General features: G+C 47.7%; 1 non-coding gene across 1 annotated transcript; it reads right to left on the reverse strand.

Annotated features, from left to right (window-relative positions):
* Positions 1-10,996: 10,996 nt before the first annotated feature.
* TRNAG-GCC lies at positions 10,997-11,067 on the reverse strand. The gene has a single exon. It is a non-coding gene; the product is annotated as a tRNA-Gly (tRNA).
* Positions 11,068-12,225: the final 1,158 nt, after the last annotated feature.

Below are 12,225 nucleotides of genomic sequence, written 5' to 3' on the forward strand. Positions count from 1 at the left end.
GAGTCAAGTAAGAATCCAAAGTTCATATCAGTATAAATAAATAAATGGGGGCTTCCCTGGTGGCGCAGTGGTTGAGAGTCTGCCTGCCGATGCAGGGGACACGGGTTCATGCCCTGGTCTGGGAAGATCCCACGTGCCGCGGAGCAGCTAGGCCCGTGAGCCATGGCCACTGAGCCTGCGCGTCCGGAGCCTGTGCTCCTCAATGGGAGAGGCCACAACAGTGAGAGGCCCGTGTACCGCAAAAATAAAATAAAATAAAATAAATAAGTAAATGGGAGGAAAAGAGAACACTCTTGTTACAGTAAACTGCCAACTAATAAATATAGAAGGAGGGCTGGAGTTAGAAATCATCAATGGATACTAAACTAGTGGGTGAACTTTTAGTGAGGTACAAGTAGTAAAGAATCTCAAAGTATCTTCCCACAAATTGCATATTAATTACTATCAAGGGGAAATGATAACCTGGAAAAAACTGGCAAACACCATTTCAACCTCAAGATCAAAGTCAATACCTCAAAATTCGGACAAACTGACATGTGTCTTCTGATGTGACGCACTGAGAAGGACACCACACCACTTCTGGGGTGATGTTCCTGCCAAAAATGCACAAACTGAATAACTTGAATCTAACCGTGGAGAAACATCTGATGAACCAAAGTGAAGGACATTCTACAAGGAAACCATCCTGTACTCTTCAAAACTATGAAGACCCACCCTCACACCATACACAAAAATAAACTCAAAATGGCTTAAAGACAAGACACCATAAAACTAGAAGAGAACGCAGGCAAAACATTCTCTGACATAAATCATACCAATGTTTTCTTAGGTCAGTCTCCCAGGCAATAGAAATAAAAGCAAAAATAAATAAATGGGGGGCTTCCCTGGTGGCGCAGTGGTTGAGAGTCCGCCTGCCGATGCAGGGTGCACGGGTTCGTACCCCGGTCCGGGAGGATCCCACATGCCGCGGAGCGGCTGGGCCTGTGAGCCATGGCCGCTGAGCCTGCGCGTCCGGAGCCTGTGCTCCGCAACGGGAGAGGCCACAACAGCGCGAGGCCCGCGTACCGCAAATAAAAAAATAAATGGGACCTAGTCAAACTTACAAGCTTTTGCACAGCAAAGGAAGCCATAAACAAAAAGACAACCTGCGGACTGGGAGAAAATATTTGCAAATGATGTGACTGACAAGGGCTTAAGTTCCAAAATACACAAACAACTCATACAATTCAACAACAACAACAACAACAAAACCAATCGAAAAATGGGCAGAAGACCTAAATAGACATACAGATGGCCAACAGGCACATGAAAAAATGCTCATCATCGCTAATTACTAGAGAAATGCAAGTCAAAACTACAATGAGGTACCACCTCACACCGGTCAGAATGCCCATCATTAAAAAGTCTGCAAATAATAAATGCTGGAGAGGGTGTGGAGAAAAGGGAACCCTCTTACACTGTTGGTGGGAGTGTAAATTGGTGCAGCCACTATGGAAAACAGTATGGAGGTTCCTCAAGAAACTAAAAATAGAGTTGCCATATGATCTAGCAATCCCACTCCTGAGCATATACCAGGAGTATATCCCACTCCATAGGCATGCATCCCTATGTTCACAGCAGCACTATTTACAATAGCCAAGACATGGAAACAATCTAAATGTCCATCGACAGATGAATGGATAAAGAAGATGTGTGTATACACAATGGAATATTACTCAGCCATCAAAAACAATGAAATAGTGCCATTTGCAGCAACATAGATGGACCTAGAGATCGTCATACTAAGTGAAGTAAGTCAGACAGAGAAAGACAAATACCATATGACATTACTTATATGTGGACCCTAAAATACAACACAAATGAACATATCTATGAAACAGAAACAGACTCACAGACATAGAGAACAGATTTGTGGTTGCCAAGGGGGAGGACAGGTGGGGAGGGAAGGATTGGGAGTTTGGGATTAGTAGATGCAAACTATTATATATAGGATGCTAAACAACAAGGTCCTACTGTATAGCACAGGGAACCATATTCAGTATCCTGTGATAAACCATAATGGAAAAGAATATGAAAAAGAATACGCATAAGTGAGTCACTTTGCTGTACAGCAGAAGTTAACACAACATTGTAAATCAACTATACTTCCATAATTTGTTTTTTAATTCCAGGATATATATTAAAAAACTGAAGATCAAGAATCTTCCAGATTAAATGAAACTGAACAGACAGAACAACTAAATGCAGTGTGGGATCCTGGATGGAATCCTGGATTGGGAAAAAAGGGCTATAAAGGACATAATTGAAACACTTGAGGAAATTTAAGTATGGACTGGCATTAAATAATAGTATTATATTAATTTTAATATTCTGATGTTGATAGTTGTACTACTATGTCTATTATTACTACAAATGTCATTCTCAGAAAACACACTGAGTCACTTGGGCAAAAGGGCCTGACGTTTTCAATTTACCCCCAAATGATTCAGAAAACAAATATTTTATATCTATATTATATTTGGAGAGAAATGATAAAGCAAACGGAGCAAACGCGAACAATTAACAGAGAAAAGAGTACACAGGAGTTCCTTGTACTTTCTTCCTTTTTTTTTTAATTGAAGAATAATAGTTGATGTATAATCCTCGTACTTTTTTGTAACTTTTCTGAAAATTTAAAATTATATAAAAATTAAAAGTTCCAAAAACAAACAAAACAAAAAAGCTAGGGGGAAAAAAGTCCTCCAATGGCTTCACATTACACTCAGAGGTGACAGAGTCCTTGCGATGGCCTAGAAGGTTCTATATAATCAGCCTACTGCTTTGTCGCTCTGATCTCACCTGCTACGTCCACTCCAGACAACCCCACTCCGCCCCCTGCTGCTCTCTGTTCCCTTGACAAGCCTGGCAGGTTGTCCTACTAGCCAGCCTGTCCCTCTGTCTGGAGTGCTTTTACCCCAGGTGGCCCTGTTTGTGCCCTCACCTCTGTAAATTTCACCTTCTCAGTGAGTCCTTCCCTAATCTTACTGTCTAAAGTCACAGTTCCCACTCTCCACTCTTCCTTGCTTCACTTTTCTCCATAGCACTTATCACCAACTGACAAATGATAAATTCTGTACGATGTGCATTTGACTGTTTCCCCCACAAGGACGTATGTGCCGTAAGGCAGGGATTATTGTCTGTTTTGTTTGGGGCTCTATAGAAGTCTTCTATCCTGATTCTTCCCTTGGCCCAGGGGCCTGGGCCTCCTACTTCCCCACCCCCAACCCCCAGGTCCCAACTCTCCAGGAACTCCCCCCTCCCAGGACCCAGGGGGTCCCAGGAAGCCAGCCTTCTCTTTGAAGAACAAAGAGGGAGGAGCTGAGCCTCGGAACCCAGGCCTGGGGAGACGTCACAGCGGGGGAGGCGAAGCAGCGACACTAGGCCAGCTGTGCTGTCTCAGTTCCTTCTCCGCCTCCCGCCTCCCTAGGGCCCCAGCGCGTGTGGGACACGAGCTCCCCTCCCCCAAGCCCTTACGCTGCCCCGTATTGAGAGGGCGGCCAGGAACAGGCCAGAGGCCCAGACACCCATACACACACCAGGTACACAGACAACCACGAGGGACACGTACACAGGCCTGCGCTGACACGGAGGCGTGCCATCCATAGAGGCCCCCAACCCATAGCCTTAGAAACCCTGGGAATGGGTGTGGAGGATGCCCTCACAGCCACATCTACACAGGAGCGATGGCTGCAGAAAATCCCCCAACCAGGCCAACTGGTCTCAGGTTTGGGGAGCCTGAAGTGTATATAATTGTTTTGGGGGGTGAGAGCTTTTTAAGAAAATAATATAAAACTAGGTACAGAAAGTAATATTTACAGTGTAAAGCAATTATGCTCCAATAAAGATGAAAAAAAATATTTACAGTGAAACAAGAGATCACAACTTACAAACTGAAAAGGCTGGCAAATGCCACAAAGGTTACAAAGTCCAGAAAAATACCTTATTGGTATCAGTTAATTGCCTGCATAGCCCCGTAATACTCTCCACAGACTGGCTACTGACTCTGTATATTTCAAATCTCATTTTCCCTCTACCACCCATGTACTTATAGTGACAAGAGCACTGGATGCATTCATATCACATGGGCCCTTGGGATTTGCACCTTCACTGCACGACGCCTAGTGAGTAGGCACAGGTGACAGGAGTTTCCCTGGAAGCCATTCCCACACCAGGATGGCTGGGCTAGCTTAGCTATGTGTGGAAGTGACTGGGAACCACATTAACTGCATTACCATTAACATACCCTCGAATCCCCACAGCGACTCCAACACCGGGGGCGGGGGAAAAGGGTGACAGAGGGGAAGCTGGAGTGAAAACAGACAGTGGGCTTTACCATTTGCAGTTAAAGTATCTTATTTTGGCAAGTTTTACAGAAGCATATGGCCATGTGAGCACGTTGCTGGGACCCTCTCAGGGGCCTGAGTGAGGGGTCCTGAATTGTACATTTCATCAGCTTCATGGTGCATTCACCTCTGAAATTGTCATTTTTGATTCCACATCTCAGATGGACTCTCAACCTGCCTAGAAATCCTATTCTATCATAGAAGGTTTGTTTTCCTACTCCCCAAAATGAACATTTCACATCTTCTTTCTCCTCAAAGGACCTGTAGCTCTCTCTCCTCCAGCAATAAGCTTGATTCATTCTTTCTTTAAAAATTCTCTTCTATTGAAGTATAGTTGACTTACAGTGTTGTGCTACTTTCTATGTCTATTTCTGAGTGATTCAGTCACACACACACACACACACACACACACACACACACACACACACATATATATATACATTCTTTTTCATATTCTTTTCCATTATGGTTTATCACAGGATTAATTCATTCTTTGGGAAAACAGGAACCACTGGAGGGAAACTGCCTCATCCTTCCCACACTCTAAGTGACCCACACCCCCTGTCTTCCCCATCTCCCTGGGGGTGAGGACTCTTCCCTACTACCTGAGACCCATTTCTCCACCTGGTAGCGAAGTCTACCCACCCACCCACCCTTAGTTACTCCCACCAGCATCAAACACACCCTAGCAACCCTCATCACTTTCTTCTGCTCCGGCTGCCAACAATGTTCCTCCCCATTCACAGCAAAGCTCGACAGAGTTGTGTCTATAGCCACCGTCTGCACGCCTTCACATCCCATTCTCACCTCGACCCACTCAAGTGGGACCGCACAGAGTCACTCTCCCCCCAGGTCATCTGTGATCTCTAAGAGCTAAACCGGGTGGTTGCTTAGCTCCCTTCTTACTTGACCTCCCAGCAGCTTAGCTAGAAGTGACGGCTCCCTCCTTCACACACTCTCTTTTCTTGGTCTCCAGGTCACTTGGCTTTTCTGCTACTTCTCCAACTCTACATCCCTTTGACAAGTCTTCTTCCTCAACCTGACCTCGAAGCGTTGGGGTGCTCCACGCTCCTTCTCTTCTCTCTCCACACTCTCTCCCTAGGCACTCCAGTCTCATGGCATTAAAAGCCATCTATCTTCCAATGGCTCCTCCATGTTTACCCTCCAGCTCTGACCCCCAAGCTCATGAACAGAGATGAGTACAGTGCCCAACGTTTTTACATAATCGGCAAATGCTAGGTCTTTTAGAGCATTTATAGATTCTCCTGCTGGGCAGACACCTGGAATGGCCTATCACAAAGTATTTCAAAGGGGCTTAATTTAAGCCTGCTTCTGTGAGCAGGGCAACTGGCAAGGCCTTATCCCAAGTTAAATTAGTCTCTCGACATATATTAATGATGTTCCTTTTTAGTGTATGATTTCTTTTCTTTTTTTTTTCCTTCTGTTGATAGAAAGGGATACTGAAGTTCTTAGCCGTCTCCAAGTAGGCTTCAGGGCTAGTACCAGCGTTTTTCCAGATTGATGTTCACACACAGATCCAGAGAGCTGACATCATAGGGCTCTAGATGGATGATGTACTCAGGGCAACTCTGTGCTTTGATTTACTATCATGGTCTTCTGCAAACACCGTTGGTTATTTTCTTTAAATAAACCCACAGAGGTTTATTTATTGGTCTGCATCAATTGTGATGTTATATAAAGTGGCCACTGGATTGTTTTGCTTAGTAGGTGTAAACTTTGCACAGAAGTAGAGAGTTTGAGGTTTATCTCAGCATTCTTGCTGAGCAAAGTGATTTTTTTCTGGTGTGAAGGAAGCATTAGCAATACTCTGTGACCAGAGGGGAACGACCTGTCCAAAGACACCAATGGACACATCGGTGATGGAATCCCCATTTAAATCTCCATGGCCATCCAGGGATCTCCCAAAGTACTGAAGATGGCTCCTAAAGGCTCCAACAGATCCCAAGATTTTCTGGGGATACCTCATGCAAATACTGCCCTCACAACCATGGTAGATGTACACAGCTCCTGAGTTCTGATTTTCCAAAAGTGAACCAATGATCACGTCATGAAAGCCATCCACGCTGACATCTGAAAGAGCTGCAATTGCTGAACCAAACCGAGCATTTTCAACACCCTTGGGGCCTTCCAGAAATTGGTGCCAATTCAAAACGCCCATTGTGGTAGAGAACAGCTAGACTCTTCCCTCCTCTTTCTTTAGGTCACCTGTGTACATTGGTGCAGTAATGTGTCTTTATCCACATCGACTGAACTCCGCACACTACCAACTTAGGAGCCAATCTGGTTACCCCCGTGAGACTGAATAACTGCGACACTGTCATTCTCATTAACACCGTACAGTACTATCCGGTCAGTACTATTTGTCCAAGGGGCGCCAGCAACGAAGTGGACACTTTTTCCAATAGAAATTGAAGCCACAAAGTAACCTAACTATGAGCGCCATCTGTAGGCTTAAAGCCTGTTCTGATGGGACTGACGTCAAGCTGTCGTGGTGAAAAAACTTCAGGGTGAGGTCTATCAGAAAGTTAATCAGCTCATTTCCCACTGTCGATTCTACCCGGGACTCCTGTGGGGAAATTGGAATTGGGTACCTCAAGTCCAAGGGAGTCCCTGGGCCTCTTCATTCATCAGAGTGTTCCTCTCTTTCTGCCATGCGAGAGGCTGTCTTCTTTTATCGTTTCTTCTTCTGTTTTAACCTAGGGCAATCTGTTTTCCAATGTTCTTCCTCCTGACAGTAAGCACGTTGTTCCTTCCCCAGTGGGGGCTTACTTCTTCTCAGGTTACTCGCCTTCTGGGGATCCAACGCCACTGTGCCAAAAGAAAGTGGCATTTCCTTTTGCATCTTCTTTCTTCTGTTGTTGCTTTAAAAGTGTTCAACAGGGAACGACATCTACCAGTTGAGGAGGGTTCAATCAAGCACCATCTCATCTTTGCAGCTCTCTCCTGATATCTGAGGCACTTCGCCCCCCCCAAACGTCAAATTTACTATTCTAATATTTTCAGGGGCCTCGGGGTCTCCACTAGTATGATGTTTGTAGGCCTGATAAATCCTTTCTAAAAATTCCGAGAGTTCTTCATTTGTTTTGCTGAATTTCTTGAATTTTGTTCAAACCCTTTTGCTTTGGTTCCCATTTTCAAAGCCCTGCCAAGGTGCACGAATAAGCAGTGCTCTAATAAGGGCCTTCTTCCCTCGCTGGGGTCCCAACTGGGTTCAGCTGTGGGGGCTGCCAAGTGGGCTTCAGGTGTAAAGGATCCTCCTTGTAAAGTAGGGTTGAAATCTTTCCAATTAAACAAGTCTGAGAAGCCCCGCCAGCCGGCCCTTTTCAGGCCCCCTAAGAGATAATGGCATAAGGGAAATCGCCTCGCCCCGGGAGTACCCTCTGGCCCAAACTGGGCGCCCAGTTGGGTCTTATGTGACAATACCAGACCAAGTCCCTGTGCCCCAGAAACTAACAAACACAGGATTTTCTAATGGATCCCTATGAGGAGGGGAAGTCCTGAGCCCCAGTGTCAGGAAGTGTGGCTGGATAGGCGTGCAAGGTGGTGGAAGGAGTGGATATATTGGCATAATGGTCAGAGCAGCTAAGACAGCTTGCTTGGCTGGAGGAGTTAAGGTTTGCAGCAACATATTCTCGCTCTCATTCCCTTCCTTTTTTCATTTTTCCTGATGTAATAGCACAAATGCTTACACATAAAGGATTTCATTATTCTTCCCTGCTTTCTCACAGAATAGCCACCATAAAATCATAAATGCAATTGATCATTTCTAACCATCAAAAGGATGCCTTTTTGCTTTGGCATCAACCAACCAGGCTGAATTCTGGGGTGGGGCTTTTGGTGATTTTAGGAACCAAGTGGAACCCTTCTCTTCTCTCTGGGAAAGTCCCACAGACTTCTTTTTTTTTTTCCTGTTGTTCCTTTCCTCCATTTGACATCAGTAAAAGCTCTATCGCAAAATTGATTTGGTTGTAAATGGAGAAACAGTACCAAACAAAATGAAATGAAAAACCCAAGGGACAACAGAAAATCCTAAATAAATCCTCAAGTTTGGTCTTGGGATTTTACATATACCAACGATACAGGAGACCACAAATGATATAATTAACACAGCAAGGGTAGCAGTACATGGTGCACAGGGTCCCAAGATAACCGTGCCTAAACCCCTTCTGGAGATCCTAACGGGTACTGAGGCCACACACTGTTTCAATAAAATATATTCGTCCCACTCATGGGTTCTTGGCTGTAATCTGATCATTTATCAAAACGTGCCTCAGAGGACTTTCTTTAGGGATAGTCGAAACATTTCCCCATTTTTAAATACAGAAATGCAAGACAAACAAAACACAAATGGCACACACAAGGGCTAGCATCCAAAGAAACAAACGAACCGGTTCACAAATTAGGTAAAAGTTCAACAACTCTTTCCTCTCTCCAACAAGGTACCCCCACTCAAATACAAAACAAATTGGCTTATTCCAGACAACCCCCCCCAAATATAGAGGAAATAAAGTTTCCCGCTGTACACACTGGAGTGACTTACCCTACAGTATAGAGCCCATTAGCTCCCAAACGTGGATTCCTTGCTCCGCCTGCCAAGTGCTGGGGCAGTCGGTGCTGCTTTGGGGAATTTTGAAGGGCAGATCCTCAGGACGAGTGGTCCTGGCAGCTGCTAGGGCCTTACCCGAGAATTCCTCAACCAGGGTCAGCTGGCCACGAGCAGCGAGGCTTGCTCACCAAGTCGAAGCCCCTACTGCTCACTGCCACAAGCAGCTAAATCAAGAGATGAGTTGTTGGGGGCAAGGAATAGCTACTTTACTTGGAAAGCCAGCTGACCAAGAAGATGGTGGACTTCTGTTCCAAAGAACTATCTTGCCTGAGTTAGAATTCAGCTTCTTTTATACCAAAAGGGGAGGGAGTAAAGTCAAACATTTCTTGGTTCTGGTCAGCCTCCAGAAGGGATGTGTCAATGTCTTCCTTCCTGCACAGGTGGGCCTGGTCAGGATGTTTCCTGTGAGCTAATAAAGGTATTTTATCTTAATGCTCATTACCTGGGAGGCAGGGTTCCCAGAGACGGGCCATTATGTGTAATTTAAGATTATAGGCAACATCCCTTTAGTGATTAAGTTGTAACAGAACACAAAGGTTCTTCCCTATTACGTAATCACCCAGAGTAAAGTAGCCCTTCACTCTCAAGTCATTGCCACGACCGGTTGTCCCCGGCCCCACTCTCATAACCATATTAGATTATTTTCTGCTTTCTTACTTATTTTCTGTCTCCTCCCCGCCCCCACCATAATGTAAATGTAAGGAGAGCCCAGATCCAAGGCACCCTCAATGCCTAACAACACTTGGTGCACAAGAGGCCCTCCATAAATAGCGGCTTCGTGACTGAGTACAGCGGCTGTGCACACCGACATACAGATGCCCAGACAGTTGTAGAGTTTCCTTCTGGGGGCCACTGTCACGCCTTAGAGTTGAGAAGAGAGCATGCCCAGTCACTGACACAATCCAGAGACGAAAAAGAAAGACCCCAAGCCTATTCCAGATGAAGCAAGAAGATGAAGCCCAGATGGAGCTGGAAGAGACAGGAGACAGGATCCAGAGGCAGAGACCCAGACCCGGGGCGAGCTCCGGAGAGAGGGACCGAGAAGGACCAGACTCAGCGAACTAGAGAGGCGGGCGCGCGGCAGCCCGGGCAGCAGCCGGAGACTGTGCCCGGAGGAGGGGCGCGAGCGCGGGGGAAGACTGCGGAAAACCAGCGCCCGAGCCCGGGGGCCCGGGAGCCCGGGAGCCCGGGCCACCCCGCCCCCGCTCACAAGTGGCCGCGGCAGCTGGCTGGAGCCCGGCCGCCCGCCGGCCCGACGCGTGCGTGATCAAAGCGGCCGGGAAGGGGCGGGCGGGGAGTGGCAGGAACCTGGAGGTGTGAGCGAGCTTCCCAGGGGATGGCCGGAGCGTGGGAGCACAGAGGGCCGGCAGGGGACAGAGTCCTGGAGACACGATCCCAGAGATCGAGACGCAGACGCGGAAAGGGATGCAGAGGTCGGAGAGACCCGGAGCCAGAGATACAGAGACCACAGAAGACCCAGAGAGACCCAGCGTAGCCGTTGTGAAGATACCTGGAAAGAATGTGAAAGAGACAGAGACGCCGATAGAAGGCGGGACAAAAAGGCCGTGACCGTGGACTTAGAGAAAAAAAAGGCGGGCTCCAGAGAACAGAAACAGAAAGCGAGGAAGAGAAAAGGAAAGAAGAGCAACTGGGCCTTAGAGCTCAAGGGGCGGAGGACCTCGCCCCTCCCCCGCGGAGGGCTGAGAGGACCCCCGGGGCAGGGATCCCAGCGCCGGGTCCTTTCTCAGGGTCACGCCTGCGGAGGTGCGGGCAGGGGGCGGAGGGAGGGGTGTGGACAGCCGGACCCCCAGGCTGGGAGGATGGGAGTGTGAGGACGTTCGAAATCAGGGGCTGGATCCGGCGCCTCAAACTCTGCTACAGAGTGAAAAAGCTAAGTATTAATATTAATATTTGGTAGAAATCTTAAAGATGCCTTTCAGATACATCAGAAAAGACATCTTTGGAGAAAGGACGAAAAGTCAGACAATGCATTGGCCGGGAATCGAACCCGGGCCTCCCGCGTGGCAGGCGAGAATTCTACCACTGAACCACCAATGCAAGTTAAGATAGACCTTCGGTAGATCCAACTCAGTTTGTAAGGAGTCGAGGCGACTGCGGCCAGGGAGGCTTTATGGCCAGGAAGGCTTTATAGCCAGGGTCTTCGCAGAGAAACGGTCCCAATAGTTGACATGGGTGGAGCGCCAGGCCATCCTTCCTCCCGCCTGGATCCGGTCACCCGGCCATAAAGTCGCCCCATATGGCCAGGGGCGGCCCCACACCCGGGTGCGAACTGCCGCCGGGGGCCCCGAGCCTCGCGTGCAGGTGAGAAAAACTCAGCCCAGCCCAGGTTCCCAAGGAGGGGGGCAGCGGGGGGTTCTGGGGCCACACATCTGCGCTCCCATTTGGCTCAGGTAGGGGGAGGTGGGATGTGCTGGGTTCCCTGATTCCAAATGGGAGCGCCCTCCCCAAGGTCTGTGTTCCCCTGGCTCGGACTTTGGCAAGGCAGACTCCGTGAAAAAACCAAGCTGTGGACGGGCGCTGGGAGGGCTCGGAGGAGCCCCATCCGTCTCTGACTCCGCAGCTATCTTCTGACTCGGTCTGCAACGCCACCGTGTCATTCTGTGTCCTTGTCCCTGGCATTCTTGCTGTCCCGTTAAATCTCTGATTTTATCTTCTCAGGCACTTTGTCTTGAAGTCTTCAAGTCTCACGCATCATTCTGCAGAGTGGCATACTCTTGGTTTGAGGTGGGTGTTGATCCCTTTTTTGTTCCCTTTCTTATCTTTTTAAGAAAACTGCCTTCTCCTTGTCCCCCCCCATAATCACGAGCGGTCCCCAGGAGCAAGCAACACGAGCTCACTTGTATCAGGTGTCCTGGCAGCCGCACCCCTGAATCTCCTATAATTAGTTTTGAATCAAATACTTCTAAGTGGGAAGATCTCTCCACCCGTGCTTCAAAGCCTTGCTTCCTCTTCCATGAGGCTTCCCCCACCCCAGTCCAGCTGTCCCTCACGATGACCCTTTCCCAGAGCACCTAATTCACTGTGCTTCTAAAATAGCTACTTGACAACACATCAGCGTTTTCTACTGAAACTTGCAGGAATAAACTGGGCCTCCAGTCCATATCTCAGTATGAACGGTCCCAGCCTAGACCAGTGCCCAGTGGGCACAATGAACACACAGATATTGGGGAACTGAATATGATTGACTTAGATTGA

This window comes from Monodon monoceros, unplaced genomic scaffold (assembly GCF_005190385.1).
Source record: "Monodon monoceros isolate NGI ecotype Baffin Bay Population unplaced genomic scaffold, NGI_Narwhal_1 Super_Scaffold_9, whole genome shotgun sequence".
Classification (NCBI taxonomy): Eukaryota; Metazoa; Chordata; class Mammalia; order Artiodactyla; family Monodontidae; genus Monodon; species Monodon monoceros.